We start from the raw sequence: 20,660 nt of genomic DNA, 5'->3' as shown, positions 1-20,660 counted from the left end.
TTTAAATAGTAGAGAAAAATCATGAATGTCAAAGTAGGGCTCTTAAAAAAGGGTTATATTGTGGTCCATACCAAAGGTGATATACCAACATTATTAAACATTCGAGCCACTACCAGAAAAATAACTTTGCTCTATAATTTAAACAAATCTGGCAGAGTTTATTGTTTAGACTAAACCTCAAATAAACCAAATGAAATTAAATGATGAAAGTGTTTATTTAGGTTATTTCCCATGAGTTTACATGTAGATATATATGGGTATGACTGACTGATGCAGCGCGAGAGCATGACGCAGGCGTGCCAGCAGCATCTGTATAAATAGGCAATTATTTGAGTGGGGGTGCGTAACGATGACGTACACTCAAGGCTGAGATTTAAGTTGGCAAAAATAAAACAAACCAACCACCCTTCAAAATAAAACAAAGGCTCAGTTTAGGTTATTTGAAGAACGCCAGATTTGTCGCTAAGATAAAAAATATTATCACTTAGTCGATTATCTCGAAAATTCTTTTAAGTGATAATACATTTGTCATCTGAAAATAACTTTATTTCAACTTTTACCTTATTGGTGGGAAAAAATGGCTTTTATTTTTAAAGGAAAGGGCAGGAAGTTGCAATGGTAGTGAGCTTCGCTAAAAGACAGCAAAGGAAAGCGGGGGTTACTTACTTCTCGGCTTTGCCCGATTGAGGCTGACGATAGGAGAGCCTCACTTCCACGCTAGAGAGGGGAGCCGTGTCTCTTGGAGTTTTTAGGCACTTGATACTTCACATCCTATAGAAAATTTTCTCAAAGGAAAGTTGATGGGAATGAGCGGCAGGAAAGGTCTTCTTTGAGTTGACAGAGAGAGTGGCCCCCGGTGCCAACAGGGCAGATAGTTGCTGCTCTCGCCGCGAGCTGGACGAGGGTTAGCTTACTGCATGTTGCCTCGGATATAAACATCACTGCGGCAAGGTAAGCTGACAAAAATACTTTAATATTTTTTCTTTATTTTGGTACAACCTTAATTTATTTTTCCAAGTTTTTTTGTGTCTGTATATTATAAATCTTTATATGTATATATATCCACGCCAATTTTAATACCAGCTTAGAATTTTCTTTTTAACTCAATTTTGTCTTCCCCCCGTGGCTTAGACAAAATGCTTTCGCCCAGGTTTGTTTTACCTCAGTTTTTATACATCAAATTTCAAAATAAGAGTTTTAGAAAATGACTAGAAATTTTGTTAAAATTAAACTTGAAAAATCTGGGTTAAAAATAATTATATTGCCAACATTATATTCTTTTTCTGGTATTGTAGGGCCTATTTATTTGGCCTATTCCAATGCAACAGGCTCTGCATGTCTACTTTAAAGGGAAAACCAACATGTAAAGCTAATCAATTAGGCAAGACATGAGGTTGACACCCAGGGGAACAGAGCTGTTATAAAAAAAGAAATAAAACAATGATTTTATTTTTTGGTCTTACTTTCAGAGGAATTAAAGTTTCTGCAATTAGCTGCCAGAACACAGAACTTTGTGCATAGCTTCAGTCTGGCAACGGAATACACTAGAGAGATGTGAGACTGCATGTAGAGCTTTACTGAATAGAGCTTGCTGCTCTTGCAGTTCAGGACTGACGGTCTGCACAGTTTTCCATTGATTGAATCAACCAGACCCCCACCATTTGATCTGAGGAGGAGCAACGGGATCAACGCCCTGAAAAGAGCTCAGTTTGCTGACTTTACAGATGAAGAGACGAGGTTTCATCAGGAAAATTGAAGCAGGAAGGGTAGAGACAACGAGGGGGGTCAAGGGGAGATAAAGATGTGTGTGTGTGTGTGTGGGGGGGGGGGGGGGGTATGAAAGAGAGAGGGGGGGGGGGGGTTAGCTAATTGTGGAGAAGGATAAATGTAGGACAGTAGGGGAGTTGAAAGTCTGAAGCTGAAACAGTGGCTACCAGCTGAATGAATGTGGCCACAGGACCCCCCCCCCACACACCCACACACATCCCCCAGGGGAGCAGCTGCTACTGCAGAAGCCAGGTCCCACCTGATTTATGAGGCTATTTATTCAACACAGAGCCACGCCCAAGCCGTTTCTATCTCATAAGAAATCAAACGTAAAAGTGGGATTTTTCTATGCCGCCAAATTTCTGTCCTCCCCTTTCTGCTCTTCAGACATTTGTTTTACAAGCGGTCTTTAATGGGTGTTTTTGACACTCAAGAGGCAAAATGTCAATACTGCAAGAAAAAATACTTCATACGGTCGTACAGGCTTCACCGAAGCTTGATAGTGGCCCACATACAATAACTCACAGAGAAAAATTAACAGTTAAGAACAGAAACACAGTTGAGCTGGCAATGCTTTTGGGGTTAACTAGTAGGCAAGATTTATGCTAACAGACAGAAACTTGATTCAATTTTTTTTTTGGTCATGTCAGCTAGTGCTCTTATACGTCAAATTGTTGCTGCAAGAGTGAAAACGGTTAATGTGCTGTTCTTTTCTTGTTGTGACTGCCATTCTTTTTTTTTTAATCCTTCAAAGCTACCTGTGCACTGGATAACCTGGAAAACATGTGGCCAAGTGGTCACTTCCAATAAAAGGTCTATGTAAACATGCGTAAATGTGAGTTTCCATCTTCCACATTCAAAACTCGCGTTCGCGTGTAGCTTTGCAAGCTGTTGTGACCGTTTTCAGCCTCTACGTACAAAACACACGTGTTGCCAGGTTAATTAGGTTGAACTTTGACCACTCCGGTTTGGTAGTGATGTATGGAGCAGGGGGTGAAACTCATCGTTTCCAACGTAGCTGGTTTTTCTGCTGAATCCAAACAGGGCGGCAAGCCTGAGGACGTCTGTTTGTTTTTGAAGTAAAGATAAACCAAGACCACTCTCTTGACGTGATGGTAATCCATATCAGACATTGCAGGTATGCTAGCAATGAACCGAACCGTTTCTGTGTTCAATTTGCCAGATTTTAACATTTTGCACGAACCCTTTTCCAACTGTAGGAGGGAGATGTGTACAAGAAAATAGTAGAAAAAGAAGAAGAAGCCCCTCCCTGCTTGTCTGGTGTGAACACTATGGACTAAACACGTGTGGTTTCTTGAACACGTATGAAAGGCCATGTATCAACTGTGGTCTTATAACAGTTAGACAGTTTAAGCCCCCCCAATAGCTTGTCCCAAAGCCAATTTGTCTACATTCTTCTCCTTCTGAGCAAGTTTTGTCGGTGCCTCTTGCTTCCCAAACGAGCCTCTGAGGTCAGGTCCTGCTCAGAAAGCGAAGCCGAACGTGCCATGTTGGCCATAAATAGATTCAGTACAGATTTAGCTTAACCACTGGGCAGACTTCCCCTCCCACTTACAGCAGAGCTGATGATGGAGACATTAACTTTGTAGAAATGAAAACTGGGAGGGGTAACAAACATGGATTCCTTACCAGCTTCTGTTTTGAGATAAGAAGCTGGTAGATAAGAGATTGTTGGGAGGTGACAGGAAGTGAGTCCAGAGTCTTAAGTTTGTCAAGAAACAAATGGTTTCAAACTGGACACTGCCTTGGAATTCTTCCTTTAGAGTTAGGACTGTGACATGACTTAATCTGTCAAAACATTTTTATCTAAATACCTGTTTTCACATGCATTTTTTTTAAATAGTTTTTTTTTTTTTACATCCAAGTAGCTTCTTCGGTGCCATCAGCTGAATGGTAATACTGACTGTTTTTGCTTACTGCATCAGAGGTGTGGCTGAAAAGTGAGTAGGTACAAAAGTCAACAATCTGGTTGGGGTCTTGATGTAGATCAGAGGGGGTAGTTAATTCTTTCTTTGGCAGGTGTGAATGGGACCCTGGTATCCTTGGCAAAAAGCTCAAAACAGAGGTTAGGAGTTAAACCATAGACAGCATATCACAGGACAAAGCAGCTGTGATGTCATTAATAGAAAAAGCCTTACCTCTGGCTCCAGTGAAAGGAAGCCAATTCAGTCGCCATTTTCCCGTGATAGCCTCAGTTGACATGGATTGGTTCCAGTTGGTTTGAGTCACATTTCTTGGGCAACTGCTGTCACCAATCATAAAAAGCTTGTTCGAAGTCCACACACCTCCCAATGAAAGTGAGCTTAGGAAAATCTGTCAAATGTTCAAGGTGGGGGGCAAGCGGGCACCACAGGCATTTGATTAAACCCCTCCTGAAAAAGAGCGGTCTTGATCCCACTGTACTGAATAATTACAGACCTATCTCTAATCTGCCATTTTTAGGAAAAGTCCTTGAAAAAGTTGTCTACCAACAGCTCACTGACTTTCTCTTATTAAACAATTCGTTTGATGTTTTCCAGTCAGGTTTTAGACCCCATCATAGCACAGAAACTGCTCTTATCAAGGTAACCAATGACATCCGCCTGAACACTGATGATGGAAAAGTCACTGTCTTAATCCTGCTAGACCTGAGCGCTGCCTTTGATACTGTTGATCATGGGATCCTTTTGCACAGACTCCAAGACTGGGTTGGCATCTCTGGATCTGCCCTAAGTTGGCTCAAGTCTTATCTGGAAGACAGGAAATATTTTGTTGAAATTGGGAGTTGTGTCTCAGACTACATGGGCTTGAATTCAATTCAATTCAATTCAATTCAATTCAATTCAATTTTATTTGTATAGCCCAAAATCACAACAACAGTCGTCTCGATGGGCTTCGAAGTAAAACATGAAATCAAAAGGATCACGAATACAAAGAGTTCAATAGAAAAATACTAAAATGAACTAACAAACTGACTAAGCTATACTGGCATCCCTGCCCTTAGACCCCCCTTCGCGGTAAGGAAAAACTCCCAAAAAAACCGGATTCCGGAAAAAACGAAGAAACCTCAGAGGTGCCCACATGAAGGAGGGATCCTCCCCCAGGACGGACAGGCGATTTACCAGAACTCTTAGAGAAGAATTAACTTATCTAAATCTACAACTACATATATAAAAGTCCAGCAGACGAGCTTCATCCAGCCGTGGTTGTGGGGACAGTCAAAGGCGCGAGTCGAGCCGGAGACAGGAACCACAGCCAGGTGTAGGAGCAGGAGCAGAGACGAGGTACTCGGTCAGGTACAGAGCAGAGACGAGCCAGAGATGATCCAGAGGCAGGATCCACAGCCAGGTGTAGGAGCAGGAGCAAAGGCGAGGTAAACGGTCAGGAACTGGAGCACGGATGAGCCATCTGGAGTCTGGAAGCACTCCCACTCCCCAGGAGGGGAGAGGAAAAGAGGGACAATACATGAATCGCACTGCACCAAACAGAGGCATGGAGAACTAAATGATAAATTATGATCAAGAATAGAGGAGAGGAAGGGTAGAAGTAAAAAAGGAAAGAGGACAGAACCCCAGTGCACCATAGTTACCCCAGCTTCAACTTCTAGCAGCCTTTTAAAAGAAATAGTTATTATTAAGTTTAATTTAAACAAACTAACATTAAGTTAAATAATCTCTGAATACTAGCTAGTCTGACAATAAGCCTGTCCAAAGAGGAATGTTTTCAGTCTAGCTTTGAATGTAGAAACTGAGTCGGCCTCTCTTACATGAGCTGGGAGTTTATTCCATAAGACAGGGGCTTGGTGGCTAAACGCTCTACCTCCAACCGTACTTTTACTAATTCTAGGAACCACAAGCAGTCCTGCATTTTGCGAGCGAAGTGTTCTGATTGGTTGGTAAGGGACTATGAGGTCCTTAATATAGGACGGGGCCATTCCATGTAAGGCCTTATAGGTTAACAGGAGGATCTTGAACTTAATTCTAGAATCAACTGGGAGCCAATGGAGCGAAACTAACACAGGAGTGATGTGATCTCTTCTGCTGGTTCCAGCTAACAATCTAGCACAGAGGTGGGCACTGAGGGCCGCATTCCTGCATGTTTTCCAGCATACCCTGCTCTGGCGTGTTCTAATTGGCTGGACACACCTGAACCAGGTAATCAGCCATGAGTAGGGCAAGATTATTGGCTGGACACACCTGAACCAGGTAATCAGCCATGAGTAGGGCAAGACTATCTGGAAATCATGCAGACACACCGGCCCTCGAGGCCTGGAATTGCCCACCCCTGATCTAGCAGCTGCGTTCTGAACAAGCTGGAGACTTCTTAAGGAACTCTTAGGACACGCTGCTAACAAGGAGTTACAGTAATCCAGCCTCGACGTAACAAATGCATGGATGAGTTTTTCAGCATCACTCTTAGAAAGTATATTTCTGATCTTAGCAATATTCCGCAGGTGAAAAAAGGCAGTTCTACATGCCTGAGATATGTGAGCCTTAAATGATAAATCCTGGTCAAGTAAAACCCCAAGGTTTCTAACTGTGGAATTGGGGGCTATACTTATACCATCCAGGGAGACTATCTGAGCAGACAGAGCATCTCTGAGGTTTTTAGGACCAAGTATAATGACCTCAGTTTTTTCTGGGTTCAAGAGGAGGTAATTAATTGTCATCCAGGTCTTGATGTCACTGATGCAGGCGTTCAGTTTCTCTATCTGGTCATTCTGGTCAGGCTTCATGGATAAATACAACTGCGTATCGTCGGCATAACAATGAAAATTAATGCTGTGTTTCCTGATTATGTTTCCTAGGGGTAACATATAAAGCGTAAACAGGATCGGTCCTGTTTACGCTTTGTGGTGTGCCCCAGGGATCGATCCTGGGACCCCTTCTGTTCAACCTCTACATGCTGCCACTAGGGCAGTTAATACGCAGTAATAACATTTCTTATCACAACTATGCAGATGATACTCAGATCTATGTGTCACTGACAACAGGTGAATATGGGCCAGTGGATTCACTCAACCACTGCCTCCAACAGATCAGCGCGTGGATGCAGGACAACTTTCTCCAGCTAAACTCAGACAAGACCGAAGTTATTGTTTTTGGCCCACAGAAACAAAGAGAAATTGTCAGCAGCTACCTTCATTCTCTGTCTCTTAAACCCTCAAATCAAGTCAGAAATCTAGGGGTAATCATGGACTCTGACCTGAACTTTAACAGCCATATCAAGTCAGTAACATCAGCGGCATTTTACCACCTGAAAAACATTGCCAAAATCAAAAACATAATCTCAAAGCGAGACCTGGAGATACTTATCCATGCATTTGTCTCCAGTAGGTTAGACTACTGTAACGGCCTGCTCACCGGCCTCTCCAAACGAGCTGTAAAACAGCTTCAGTACATCCAGAATGCTGCTGCTCGAGTCCTGACCAAAACCAGGAAGTATGATCACATTAGTCCTGTGCTCAGGTCTTTGCACTGGCTCCCTGTACCTCAAAGAATAGACTTCAAAGCAGCTCTGCTTGTGTACAAGTCTCTCCATGGCCACGCACCAAAATACATCTCTGACATGTTAGTGCCATATGAACCATCTCGTACTCTGAGGACCTCAGGGGCCGGCCTCCTGTTGATACCCAGAGTCAGAACTAAACAAGGGGAATCAGCGTTTCAATATTCTGCAGCTAAGATCTGGAACAGCCTCCCTGAAGGCGTAAGACAGGCCTCTTCTGTGTTCATGTTCAAATCTAGACTTAAAACATTTCTGTTTAGCCGTGTATATGACTGAAAGGTCCTATCTGCACTTTTCTTTCCTTCCTTTCTTTTTAAATCTTTTTTTTTCTTCTTTTCTTTTAAAGTAAATTTTATGTTGATTATTTCTATGATGTATTGTGATTTTAATGCATTTTTCTGTTTTGTGAAGCACCTTGAATTACTTTGTGTACGAATTGTGCTATACAAATAAACTTGCCTTGCCTTGCCTTGCCTTGATTGGTCAGTTTATAACTTGAATAACTTGTGACAAAGAAAATGTATCATTAAAAAAAATTAAGATTAGCAAGAAGATAAGAGAAAAGTATCAGAGCAAGAATGGTTATTCTGACCAATAGAATGACTAAGTAATAGGTTTTGATGTATTTATAGAAGTCTATGGGATTTTGGCTTCTTGGAAGCAGCGGGTACTTGTACTTGGAATGCGAGGGGGGAGGGGTCACGCTGTCCAGTAATATACTGTATGTGTTCTGTAACAGAAGCCTATAGCCCATTTGCTTTGCAGCTAGGACATGGTGAAAAGGCATGTGAAACATTGGTGAATAGGGTGCAGTTCTTGTGGGCCACAGCAATGTTTGAATAATATCAAATTGATGATGATCCTTTAGAAAACTCTTGAGTTTGGAGCACATGCAACCATGCTTTGGCTATTTTCTTGAACTCTAAAATTCATCCTGAAATGTTTCTGCATGGTGGTAATACTAATATTAATCTTTTTTATTACTAAATGGATTGTCTCACAAAAGCACAGGGTCATAGGGGACAACCATTGACTGTATCTGAGAACTGGATCAAGTAAGTATGATGTCACATAAGAAAGGAATTGCTTCCGGTTTCAATGAAATTAAGTAAATTCAGTTGCCTTTTTTGCAATGCGGACCTCGCGTTTGTAAGCAATGATTTATCTGAGTCAACATTTCTATGGCAACCAGTGTTGCCAAACAGGGTTGAGCTTGTTGGAGGTTCACACCCCTACCGCTTGAAAGCAGGCTCAGGAGAATCTGTTTGTCAAATGTGTTGTACGTTTTACATACGACCACATACTTTTATTGAGGCATATGATTGGTCAGTTTAGAACTTGAATAACTCACACTACAGAACTAAAGAACATGTTCAAAAAGGTTATCAGATCAAGAATGGTTAACCTGACCAATAAAATGACTGAGTAAATACTGTTTAAATCCCAGTAGAAGTCTGTGCGATTTTATCTCCTTTGAACCAGCAGGTACTTCCAATTTGAAAAGCGAGGAGGGAGGGATCACTCAGTCCAGTTCTCATATACAGTCAGGAGGGCCAACGCTAATTTGTATCTGTCATGGCGAGGGAATTTTTTTAGACCCCTTTTCAACGATTTTAGGACCAGCAGTTGGGCTTACAAGGGATTGATATATTCACAATTGTATTGTAAATCCCCCTTAAGGATTTACTGCAAGGCTCATTTATAGGGGTGTTAGAAAAAATCGATTTGGCGATATATCGCAACAGTTCATTTGCTCTACTCTGCACAAAACAACAGGAAGACCTCAGCTAGAGGCAGTTTTTTTTTTAGTTTTTACTTTGGATGGGTACCGAACCTTAACTTAGTGCCATGTTGCTGCCAGCAGCATATAGAAATGCGGCTTGCGGTGCTTTTTAGTGGCCTCAGATAAGAACGAGTGAAGCACTGCAGCTGCCCAGTCGCTAATGCATGGAGCACCAGGCAAATGCTATCGGCAAAGCGGACTAAAGTTCTGCAGAACCTCACAGCAATAGATTCTAGTTTAGCGGCCTGATGGATCAGCGTTGTGTGTACAACTCTCTGAAAAAAGGCCGACATCGTGGCGATTTGCATGTGAGAAAGTGTGCCTGCAGCAGTGATATAGACAAAAGCATCTTAGCTACATTAAAGCGCTCTCCTTCACCCTGTCATGCTGCCTCATCATCACACCTTATTGTTTCTGGAAAGAATTAGTGCCCCCCCCCCCCCCCCCCCCTTTATTTCTGAAGCACCATTCAGGCTCCTGAACCGTTTAAAAAAAAATCTCAGAGTTTATTTTTTTACATTCGATTTCCGATTTTTTTTCTTTTTTCTCCCCCCCTACTTAAGGAAAGCAATAAGTACAAACGGCAGACAACTTAAAGCAACATTTGCTTTGATTTAATCAAACGCAAGACAAATGTAGCCCCTATTTCTGGGATGAATAATAAATAAATGAACACACTCTTTGAATCAAAGTCCCAGCAGTGTTTTAAGTCACACTTTGTAGTCTAGACCAAAAGGAGACAAACATTCACCTTGAGAGTAGCACCATTTCCTAAAGGATTAACAATACAGCTCATATCTGGGGTTTAAGGTTTTAATTAAATTAATAAACCCCGTCCTCTCCACGGTATATATGGGTACCATGTCTTTGGCGATATGCAAATGTGTCCCACAAGATATAAACTAGAGCTGTGACGGTGTGGGATTTTTGATCATCACACTGATGAAGCAGTAGGAGTAGCGGTCAACACCTACCCCCCACCCTCGCCGCCGGCCGCATTGCAAATGAATACCAGTACAAGTAATAATTACAACGCAGTATTCTTAATTAACAAATAACAGTACAACTAACTATCTAACTGATAAACTAACTATATAGGTGTTGTAGAATGACTGTTTGTGTGTCAGGGCGCTGCGTATGTAGGAGGAATGAGCGCGTGCCACGCGATATTGGGTGAGAGCGTGCACAAGTGTTGGGGGCGCGCGTTCATGTTTGGAGTTACGGAGTGAAGGAGAACAGTAATAAAAGGTTTCCCCCGGGTGTTGAAATAGGTTTGTGGTGCTGCTGCCTTTGACTGCGATGGGCTTTAGGCAAATGTTGCAGTGTGGGGTCTCTTCCTCCACGTTTGTGGTAGCAAACTCATACCAGTTCCAAACAACAGATGATTTTATTCCTTTCTTGGTAACAAACTTCCCACTCTCACCGGTAGCCATGCTGTCGCTTGCTGTTTCATGTGTGCTATGATGTTGTTTGTCGCTTGCCACACGGCCGTGTGAAACTAACGCTATGGAAGCTCTGGGAAGCCAAAAACGCGCTATTACACAAAATCTCGATTTAGTTATTTTTTAAATCCCCCGTAACAAAATATTCGAATTAATTAATTCAATCTATTTTTCGCCCAGGCCTATTTCAGAACCTTATTGGTTAAGGCACATTCATTCTATTTTTTTTTTCTTACACTGAAAAATATTTTGTTGTGGAAAACAGATGATGTTGACTGTTCCCTTTATACATTTTAAGTTACCAAAATAAAAGCATTACGAATTTGCCTTGGTGAAAGCAAATTATATATGTTTCAGTGCTTAACATCGTGATCATAAAACTTAGTGACATTCAGGTACTGTTTTCAAAGTCATGTTTATAAAAAAAAAAAAAAAAAAAAGTGTTCTGGAACAATATGGGGATATGTATCGTATCGCCAGACTCTTGCCAATACACACCCCTACTCATTTGGGATAAAGCCGCCTGTATGGAACAATTAAGTTTTAGATTTTGTTTTTTGCATTATCCAATCAGGCATTAAGTCTATGGCATCTAAGAAGGAAATTAGAATAAAATATGATAAAAGTACTTTTTCTGTTTCCATAAGCAAACGCATTTTGAAACAGTCAGCACGTACCGCTAATCTCTGCACAGCTTTTTTGTCCTCCTTGTTGCTGCAAACCGAGGCCCCCCAGTTGAAGTGTGAAGTCTGCGGCCAAATGAAAGACATCTGACATTCATTATTGTCTGTTTACCAGTATTGCAGCCTCAGCAGTTTTGCCTACCCTGGAGGTGTGCACAGCTGACTTATTGCCAGGTTAAATCTGATAAACCTTTGACATAGCATCCATCCTGGTCCCTTTAGTCGCAGATAACACGCCATCTTTGAGATTTATCTCTGTGCTGTAGTTTCACTTAATCTATGCCAAGTAAACCTCTTTCTGGAAAAATGAAATATATTTGTTACCATTAGAGAATTTAAATTGTGGACTACACACAAGCATTTTAGAAGGTCTTCATCTTTTTGTTTCTCTATTATGTTTATCGTAGTCAGGCAGGCTTTACTGTTTTCACACTTTCCTTCAGTTAAATGTTGATTCATTTAACTATGAATTTGGGTCTCAGTTGTAAGTGGAGTGAACGTCTGTTTCCCAGCTGCATCAGTTCTTTTTTATTAACATTTAGTGCTGGAACCATTAGCTGTGTTGCGAATGCGTTTATTCTCGTCTCTGTCTCAACAGGCTATTCATTAAATCCTCCAGAGCTGCAGACGTTTGCCAGCGCTGTCATGGACATAAATAATTCCTCGCACTGTTTAGCAGCACATGTGTTCTGCCCATATTTGTAGATTGTTCTCAAGAATTAATGGCCTTGTCATTGTTTTGTTTATTTCCAGTTGGGTCTTTTGGCTTTCTTACTGTCATTGTTTTAGAACAGTTCCAAATTTTGTTTGGCCTTTCCCATAACTTGGAATTTTGCTATTCCCTTGTTTAGGTTTAGATTAGACGTGCTTGATTCACAAAGACAATAGGCGCTGCTGTTTTGGCAACCAGCAGCTTTTCAGCTCTGCAGAATACGTTGTCATGCCTTCTTTTTCTTCTTTTTAACATTGCTCCAGTGGTAGATTTGGCTGCCTTCCGTGCATCTTCACACAGGCTTCCTGTGTGTTAAAGGATAGCGTCCTGTGTTTCAGCCTAGAATGGCAGACTCTGCATATGTGTGGAATTTTTGGGAGTCGTACTGTGCAGCAGCTCTTCAGGCCACAAACTGTGCATGGGTGTAACTAATCAAAGCCATTCAGTCACGTTCTTAAAACTGCTAATTTCGAAAAACTGCTTCTCGAGGGCAGCTTTAAAACAGACATTTGATGATTCTCTGCACTATTTAAACATTTCCTCTGCCAAACTACCTTAAACTAGTGAGTTGAACTGGTGTAGTGCCTTTGACATTTATGTGTCCTTTTTATTTCTTTTAGAAATGAGCAGAATTTGGTGTCAAGTTCTGAGCTTTTCTCAAAAATCCACCTCACATTGAGAGATTCTGTCCCACAGAGTGGAACCATTTCCCAACAGTAAATTCTCTGGGGCAGCAATTCAGGGGGGAACACAGGAAGCACACTGCAAAAACAAACAATGGAAACCAACAGTTTATCAGCAACATTTCGGAAAAATCTACAAGGTTCTCCATCTGGGAAGGGTCAGTCTGTTGAATGTTTAAGCAAAATGGCTTGGGACAACAGGATTCTTTGTCGATTTTTCGAATTTGAAAAACTATGAAAACACTTTGCATTGAGATTTAATACATGGAGGTTTTGTTTTGCGAGTGAGCATAAACACCCCTGATATCATATAAAGCCCTATTCACATGTGTCCTAGGTTTGACACATATGGGTGCTGTGGGTTTTTGGGCTGTCTGGGCTTTTTGAGGGTCGTTGAGAGGACTAGGTGTATAAGAGGTGGAGTGGTCAACCTCTGATTGGAATATTGCAGGTTGGATTCCTGCCCTACCCACCCATGTGTCAAAGTGTCCTTGGGTGGGATGACGTACCCCGCCCTCATTGCTCCTGGTGGTGCTACAGTCTTGGTCAGTAAGGTATGAAAACTGGCCCTTGCCGACCCAGCGCACATGCCACACGTGATACATAAATGGCTGTACAACGCCTGAAAGATGCTCAAACAAACTACATCCTGATTGTCTAATTTTTGTCTGAATTTTTTCCAACAGTAAGGCTACACACGTACTCTTGTGGAGGTGTTTTTCTTTTGTGTCTGATTTCAGTGTCAGTTGTGTCTAATTTCCCCAACAAAATATTTTTCAGTATAAGAAAAAAAATAGAATGAATGTGCCTTAACCAATAAGGCTCTGAAATAGGCCTGGGCGAAAAATCGATTGAATGAATTAATTCAAATTTTTTGTTACGGGCGATTTAAAAAAATAACTAAATCGAGTTTTTTTGTAATGGCGCATTTTTGGCTCCCCAGAGCTTCCGTAGCGTTAGTATCACACGGCCATATGGCAAGCGACAAACAACATCATAGCACACATGAAACAGCAAGCGACAGCATGGCTACCGGTGAGAGTGGGAAGTTTTTTCCCAAGAAAGGAATAAAATCATCTGTTGTTTGGAACTGGTATGGGTTTGCTGCCACAGACGTGGAGGAAGAGACCCCACACTGCAACATTTGCCTAAAGCCCATCGCAGTCAAAGGCTCTCACTCGCGTGGCACGCACTCAGTCCTCTTACACACGCAGAGCCCCGACACACATACACAACATCATTCTAAAACGCCTATATAGTTAGTTCATAATTTAGATAGTTAATTGTTACTGTTATTTGTTAATAAAGAATACTGCGTTGTAATAATTACTTGTCCGCTGGATGATTGGAGCGACTCCTGCTGCTTCATCATCTTCTCCGTGGAGAAGACGGGGTTTTAAAGCCTTAGACCCCAGATATGAGCTGTTTTGTTAATCCTTGAGAATATGTTGCTACTCTCAAGGTGAATGTTTCTCCTTTTAGTCTAGACTACAAAGTGTGACTTAAAACACAGCTGGGACTTTAAGTAAGTAACCTTTTTATTTTGGCCAAGTGAAAACAAGTGTAGAATAACGAAATAAGACAAAAATTATATAAAACAAAAAAATTATGTAAAACACAAGTCCAAAAGGGCGTGAGAAGAAGAAAAGTCTTGTACTTAACTTTGATTCCAAGAGTCTGTTCATTTAGTTATCATTCATCCCAGAAATGGGAGTTGCATTTGTCTTGCGTTTGATTAAATCAAAGCAAAATTTGCTTTAAGTTGTCTGACGTTTGTGCTTTTTGCTTTCCTTAAGGGGGGGGGGGATTGGGAGAAAATCGGAAATCGAATGAAAAAAATAAATCAAATCTGAGATTTTATTTTTAGGCCATATCGCCCAGCCCTAGTCTGCAATGACCTGTTGCTCGCAGCAGGCCAGTTGAAAAATGTGCATGGAGATTTTTGCTCTAAGGGCTCACTGACCTTGATGTTTCATGCAAGCCACCTGCGTGTCCCATACAACTTTCCCTCCCTTTTTCCTGCCTACAGACAATTTGTATCTAACCAGAAGGGCAGCTGTGACAGAGGCTTTTAGGGATAATACGGTTTTTTTCAATGTTTCTCATCCTAGATTTAATTACACCCTACTCAGCTTTTAGAGCACCATTATGATCCACTAGTGCTTCTTTTTCTGTTAGCAAATATGAAACCTAATTAGTGATGTCAACAAAATCTTATTGATATTGATCAACAAGTGCAAATCAATACTTATGTTATATTCTAGACAGGAGTGGACAGAGCAGCCCTGATGATCTCTATATTTGTAACACATGTTCTACGTTTTTATTTATTTATTTTTTTTTTTGGTCGTTGGCTGGTTGGTTTAAAAACATCAGGAGCAGATGTTGTGGACAGTTGTTTTCACTTCCAGTGCCTTTGGAATGAGTCTCAGAGATGATGGGACTGCAGTTTAAAAGAGGCTTTAGTTCACTCTTTAGAGTCCTCTTAGAAACCAAATGGGAGGACAGGTCAGAAATGGCTTGTTAGCACACCACTGCTATTTTCAACACAGAGATGGAGCCTTGCTGAGAAGAACTTGGCTCTCATCCAGAGGTCATGGTGTAGCTTCTGTTGTTATTTATTTAGCTGCTTGGAGAAAGGATCTGATGATGACTGAACTTTGATCAATGCCAATACATTTTTGCTGCTAAAGTGTTATAGATTTTTCTATTTGGGTGTGTTTTCAGGACCGCTCCTCCCTTTGGAAGTGTATCTTGAACCTTGCCACACACACGAGAGGAATGTTGGCAACATTTGAGAGAACAGATGTGGTTAGCTGTTTTTTGTGATAAGTACAGATCTTTTTAAAACCAGAAACTTCCCTTTAACAACGGATGCAGCTAAAATACTGCTGTGATGCAGGGAAAATGTAAAACACCTGTAATCATTTTTTTATCTTATAATTTCTCATTGGGGGAAAGAATCACACTTAAAAATCTTGCATTCCTTACAGTGATGCACAACTATTCAGTGAGTCAACTTGTTTTATGTTGTTTAAAACTGCACTTAAAATCCAATGTTTGTTTTTATTTTGTGTTAAAATCCACAAAGCTGGAGACTGCCTATAAAAAAACACACAAAAAAACAACCACGTTTTTTTTTTTTTTTAAATACAAGAGATTTGTATTAGATAGACGGAAGGACGGACGGATGGATGGATGGACTGACAGATAATAGGATATTTAACCACCAATTGTGCAAGTTCTCCCACTTAAAAAGATGACAGAAGCCTGTAATTTTCATCATGTATACCTCAACTATGAGAGACAAAATGAGAAGAAAGAAAAGCCAGAAAATCACATTTGTAAATTATGGTGGAAAATAAGTATTTTAAGTTAAACTCAATACTTTGTTAAACACCCTTTGTTGGCAATGACAGCAGTCAAATGTGTTCTCTAAGTCTTGAGAATGCTTTCAAAAACCTTTGCTGGTATTTTGGCCCATTCCTTCATGCACATCTCCTCTAGAGCGGTGATGTTTTCGAGCTGTCGCTGGGCAACACAGACTTTCAACTCCCTCTAAAGAGTTTTTTATGGGTTTGAGATCTGGAGACTGACTAGGCCTCTCCAGGACCTTGAAATACGTCTTCCAAACCCACTCCTCTGTTACCCGGGCAGTGTGTTTGGAATCGATGTCATGCTGAAAGACCCAGCCACGTTTCATCTTCAAATCCCTTACTGATGGGAGGAGGTTTTCGCTCAAATTTTGACCATACATGGCCCCATTCATTCTTTCTTTTACACGGATCAGTCATCCTGGTCCCTTTGCTTAAAAACATCCCCAAAGAATTATGCCCCCCCCCCCCCCCCCCCCCCCCCCATGCTTTACAGTAAGTATTGTGTTCTTTAGATGCAACTCAGCATTCTTTCTCCTCAAAAACATGACAAGAAGAGTTCTTACCAAATAGTTCTATTATGGTTTAATCTGACCATAGGCCATTCTCCCAATCCTCTTCTGGAACATCCAAATGTTCTCTAGACAGGCCTGCACATGCACTGGCTGTAGCAGGGGGACACATCTGGCACTGAAGGATTTAAGTCTCTGGTGGTGTAGTGTGTTACTGATGGTAGCCTTTGTTACTTTGGCCCCAGCTCTCTGCAGGTCATTCACTAGGATTTTTGCTCATCGTTCTTGTGATCATTTGCGGGGGAAATTTTGCGGGGACCCCCAGATGGAGGGAGATTATTCATGGTCTTGTATGTCTTCCATTTTCTAATAATTGTTCCCACAGTTAATTTTCTGGATTTTCTTTCTTATTTCGTCTCTCATAGCTGATGTACACCTATGATGTAAATTACAGGCCTCTTTTAGGTGGGAGAACTTGCACAATTGGTGGATGACTAAATTCTTTTTTGCCCCACTGTATCTACCTATTCACACTCCAGTTGTCCCTTCTAATGAACGACATCCCAATGTACTTGTTGTATCGTCTTGGAAGAGGCGCTCTCCACCTACCCAGAGAGGAGAAGGTATTCTTTTCTGGTAAAGAACCATAGCCTTAGACGTGGAAGCACTAATCTTCATCCCAGCACTTCACACTCAACTGCAAACCATCCCAACGCTAACTGAAGGTCTAAGTTGGAAGCCAGATGTATAACCCCCTTTCTCTTGAAAAAACATCAATGAATTCACGTGGTTCCCAAATAGACTCTCTCTAGCTCCTGCTCGTTTTGCTCCTGATCTTTGTGATCTTTTTTTTATTTGTGTCGAGACAATTATAAAAAGGTCCTCTACTTTATACTTGTTTTTGTGTTTTCCCTCTTGGGACTTATGCAGGACAGCAAGTTGTCAAATTGGGTCACAGAGAGACTGAAGTACTGTTGAAAGTGGTCGTGATTCAGACACAGATCCTGCAGTAGATGGTGAACCTTACCGTACTGGGAGAGTCTCTGAATGAACCCAGACATGGAAATGTGTTTACTGATGCTTTTGTAGAGTTCTTCAAAATAAATAAACCTGATCTCTCAATAGCCGCAGTTACATGGGCAAAACATCTCGATCGGATCAATGGTCGGATTAGAATTCAACCGTGTACATGGGCCCAGAAAAACTTTTTGCGATCATAACAAACGTTCACATGGTCACACTTTCGGTCGGAATAAATCATTTGGGCATGCGCAGTAGTGTTGAAAATACCGGAAGAGGAAATGGGTCTCACTGTAAACAAAGTGAGCCGCAGCTCTGTAATATACAAAATGATCTTCCAAAAACTTCTTCTATTAATGTTCTGAATATTATGAAGCGCCTTTTCGCTCATCATTTTATTTTTAATCCGTGTTGTTCTCCTCTCTAAACTACAGCTGATAAGTCATGTTTACGGTGTCTGATTGGTTGAGATGGAGCATCAGAGAGGTCTAATGAATGTTCAGCAGTTTGGAATAAAATAGATCTTGACTTTAGATTTTACCTTTTTTATTTTAATTGACATAGACAGATCTTCCAGTCAATCATGCATCAGTGAGTTACATGTTTTGCACGTTCACACTTTCTGTAGTTATCTTTCCATCAGAATTTCCTAGAAAAGTTCTATTTTAATCAGATTTAAATGGAATTTAAGACTATGTAGGTAAAAAAACAAAAAACAAAATGATTAACTTTAAAACTGACTGGCATGCAACCATTTCTGCCAAATTGTCTTTATTTTGGAGTTTTTTAAAACAACTTTTTTGATATTTTTGTTCAACAGTTGAAGCTCAAATCTGTTTAACTTCTGTTTAAATATATATCCATATAACATAATCCTTTATGCCGGTGTTTTTGTGGTTATTTAAGCACAGTACTTGGTGTGATTTCCAGTAATTTTACTCAACCTCTCAAAATAAATACCCACTGACATACAGAATGAGGGGTTTCTGGGAGAATAAATGCGTCACATTTAAGAAAAATACCCTTACCCCTGAATTACAGCTGAAGGTGTCAGTCAGCTGAAGCTGAAGGCTGAGGTGTCTCACTTGGAGTGCACGGAACATTTTCTGGAAGCCTTTTAGGTTAAACATTTAAGTATGCTTATAAAAAGTACTGTATTCCCTGCACTATAAGTCCCTCTAGAGTAAAAAAAAAAAATCACAAAATCTGTGGAATTCTTTGTCTGTTTCGCTTTGGAACAATTCCATCAAGCCCAGCATAAGACTGAGCGACACTTCTTCCTTTGTGTTTATGTCAGTTGCAAATACTGATACACACACCTATGGTGGTTGTAGCGATTTTTTGTTTTTAAATGACATATAAGTCGCATTTGAGTATAACTCTCTCCAAACAATGCAAAAAAGCACTACTACAATACTTTTGTCAAACCACTCTTGTTCCATTTTTTTTTTTTTTACAGAGGATTGTTTTATTGTACCTTAAAGGTATTGGGCTTGTTAGCTACTGTTAGTCACTTCCTCATAGACACAAAACAAATAGAAACTGTGGTCTGACTTGTGAATCTTTTCTTACTAATGGATCCAAATGAGGCAGATGTGAATGAACATTCTTGGCATTTCTTTCTCTTTCTTACGTAGTCACCTCTGTTATTTGTTCCTAAAGGTGTTCTCCGAGCTTTTCCTTTTTGGGAATTGTACGAAAACTGGAATGCTTGAGCAATGTGGAAACTATGTCAACTTTATTCATTTTTGTTTTTTATGTCGCTAGTCGTGACATTTTTTTGTTTGTTTGTTTTTAAGTGCAAAAAAGAAGTGTATTCATGTATCCGTACCCTAAGGGAAGGGATTAAAGGCTTCATCAAGGCTCATTAGTGTTATTTGTTACACAGAGTCTTTTAGCAAAGAAGTGGGCTGTAAGTGGGGACACTTGAAGTATCAAACCCCCTGTCGTGGTCTCTGAGGGTGAACGGATTATTTCCTTTGTTTCCCCTGCGAGGGACCCTCCGGATGGCGAGGGGAAGTGGGGGTGGGGGTCAGACACAGAAGGACAGTGTTTGGTATTCTCCTTCAGTTCTGCTGTGCGTGGACATCCCAGGGCTCTGACATGTTCCCCAGTCTGCGCAGCTGAAGGCTGTAGGGAGTCTGAAAGACCGCTGGTCTGGTTCTGCTCATGGAGAAGGAAGTGAAGAGAAAAAATGTGGGGAGGGAGGGGGGCAAGAGCAAAAGGGAGGATGGGAGTTGAATGAAAGGAAATTCATTAAAACCTTTAGGCGATAAAGATCTATAGGATTAAACTGAGCCACACAGAGCTCTTTTTCACAGAGCCCTGTTTGCTTTCATAGTCCTAAATATTCTGTTTACAGTGAAACACATCGTGGAATTGGGGTAGTGTGGATCAGGAGAGGCTAAAAGGCAACCTTAGAGGCGAGGAAAGCCTGGGATTTCTTTTTCTATGGATCTGGGTCTCTTTCTTTGAGCCGTGTCCCGCCCTTTCCTGTTTTTCTTTCTTTTCCAGTCCATTTTTTTTCCATAGACTGAGGAGAGCAGGCATTCTGAGTGGGGAAAAGCACCAGACCTCCTACGGCTACTGCTGCTACTGCTGCTGCTGCTGTACAGCTTTCAAATGTGTTGCTGGTTTTCAACTGCTGCTCTTTTCTGATGGCCCAAATACTTGCCAAAGACTCGAATGTGTTTATTCTGACGATGCATTATTTCCTTAAAGATAAATGCTGCAGCCTTACTGGTATACCTGCGAACTAGAGTGAGAGCTCCAGCAGTTGGGGTTTACAAGCCTTGTGTTTGCATCATGGGTGGTGAGGATCACATTTCCCTAAAGCATTGAGGGTTAGCACCATTGGGAGGCTCGGGAATGCCTGAGAAGCTCAGCCCGTTTTAGTCGCGCACCACAGTGTCTGCCAGACTTCACTTTCTGCCAACTGATAGAGCTCTGCAGGCTTCATGAAACACCGAGCTCTCATTTGTCACAGCTGTTGGTGGAGGGGAAAAGTTGTCTGACTGAGAGACCAGAACACCTATATTAACTTCTATTTACCAGCTCTAGTCAGTCATATTGTTGCGGGATTCCTCTGTGTATTCTTATTTGAAACATTTTAGTTGTTAGATTAAAATGCCGGTGGTCGCACCAAGACAACACTTAAGTAAAAAGTCTAAATAGTC

General features: G+C 41.1%; 1 protein-coding gene across 2 annotated transcripts in view; it reads left to right on the top strand.

Moving 5' to 3' along the window:
- Positions 1–343: 343 nt before the first annotated feature.
- Positions 344–20,660, top strand: part of itgb1a (integrin, beta 1a) — a 41,076-nt gene continuing 20,759 nt past the window's right edge. For both annotated transcript variants that reach the window (XM_023950367.2, XM_023950366.2), the window contains exon 1: positions 344–951. The gene's annotated coding sequence lies outside the window, so the exon portion shown is untranslated. The remainder of the gene's footprint in view (positions 952–20,660) is intronic.

This window comes from Oryzias latipes, chromosome 20 (assembly GCF_053564925.1).
Source record: "Oryzias latipes strain Hd-rR chromosome 20, Olatipes_Hd-rR_3.1".
Taxonomy (NCBI): domain Eukaryota; kingdom Metazoa; phylum Chordata; class Actinopteri; order Beloniformes; family Adrianichthyidae; genus Oryzias; species Oryzias latipes.
This window is presented reverse-complemented; position numbering and strand designations above follow the sequence as displayed.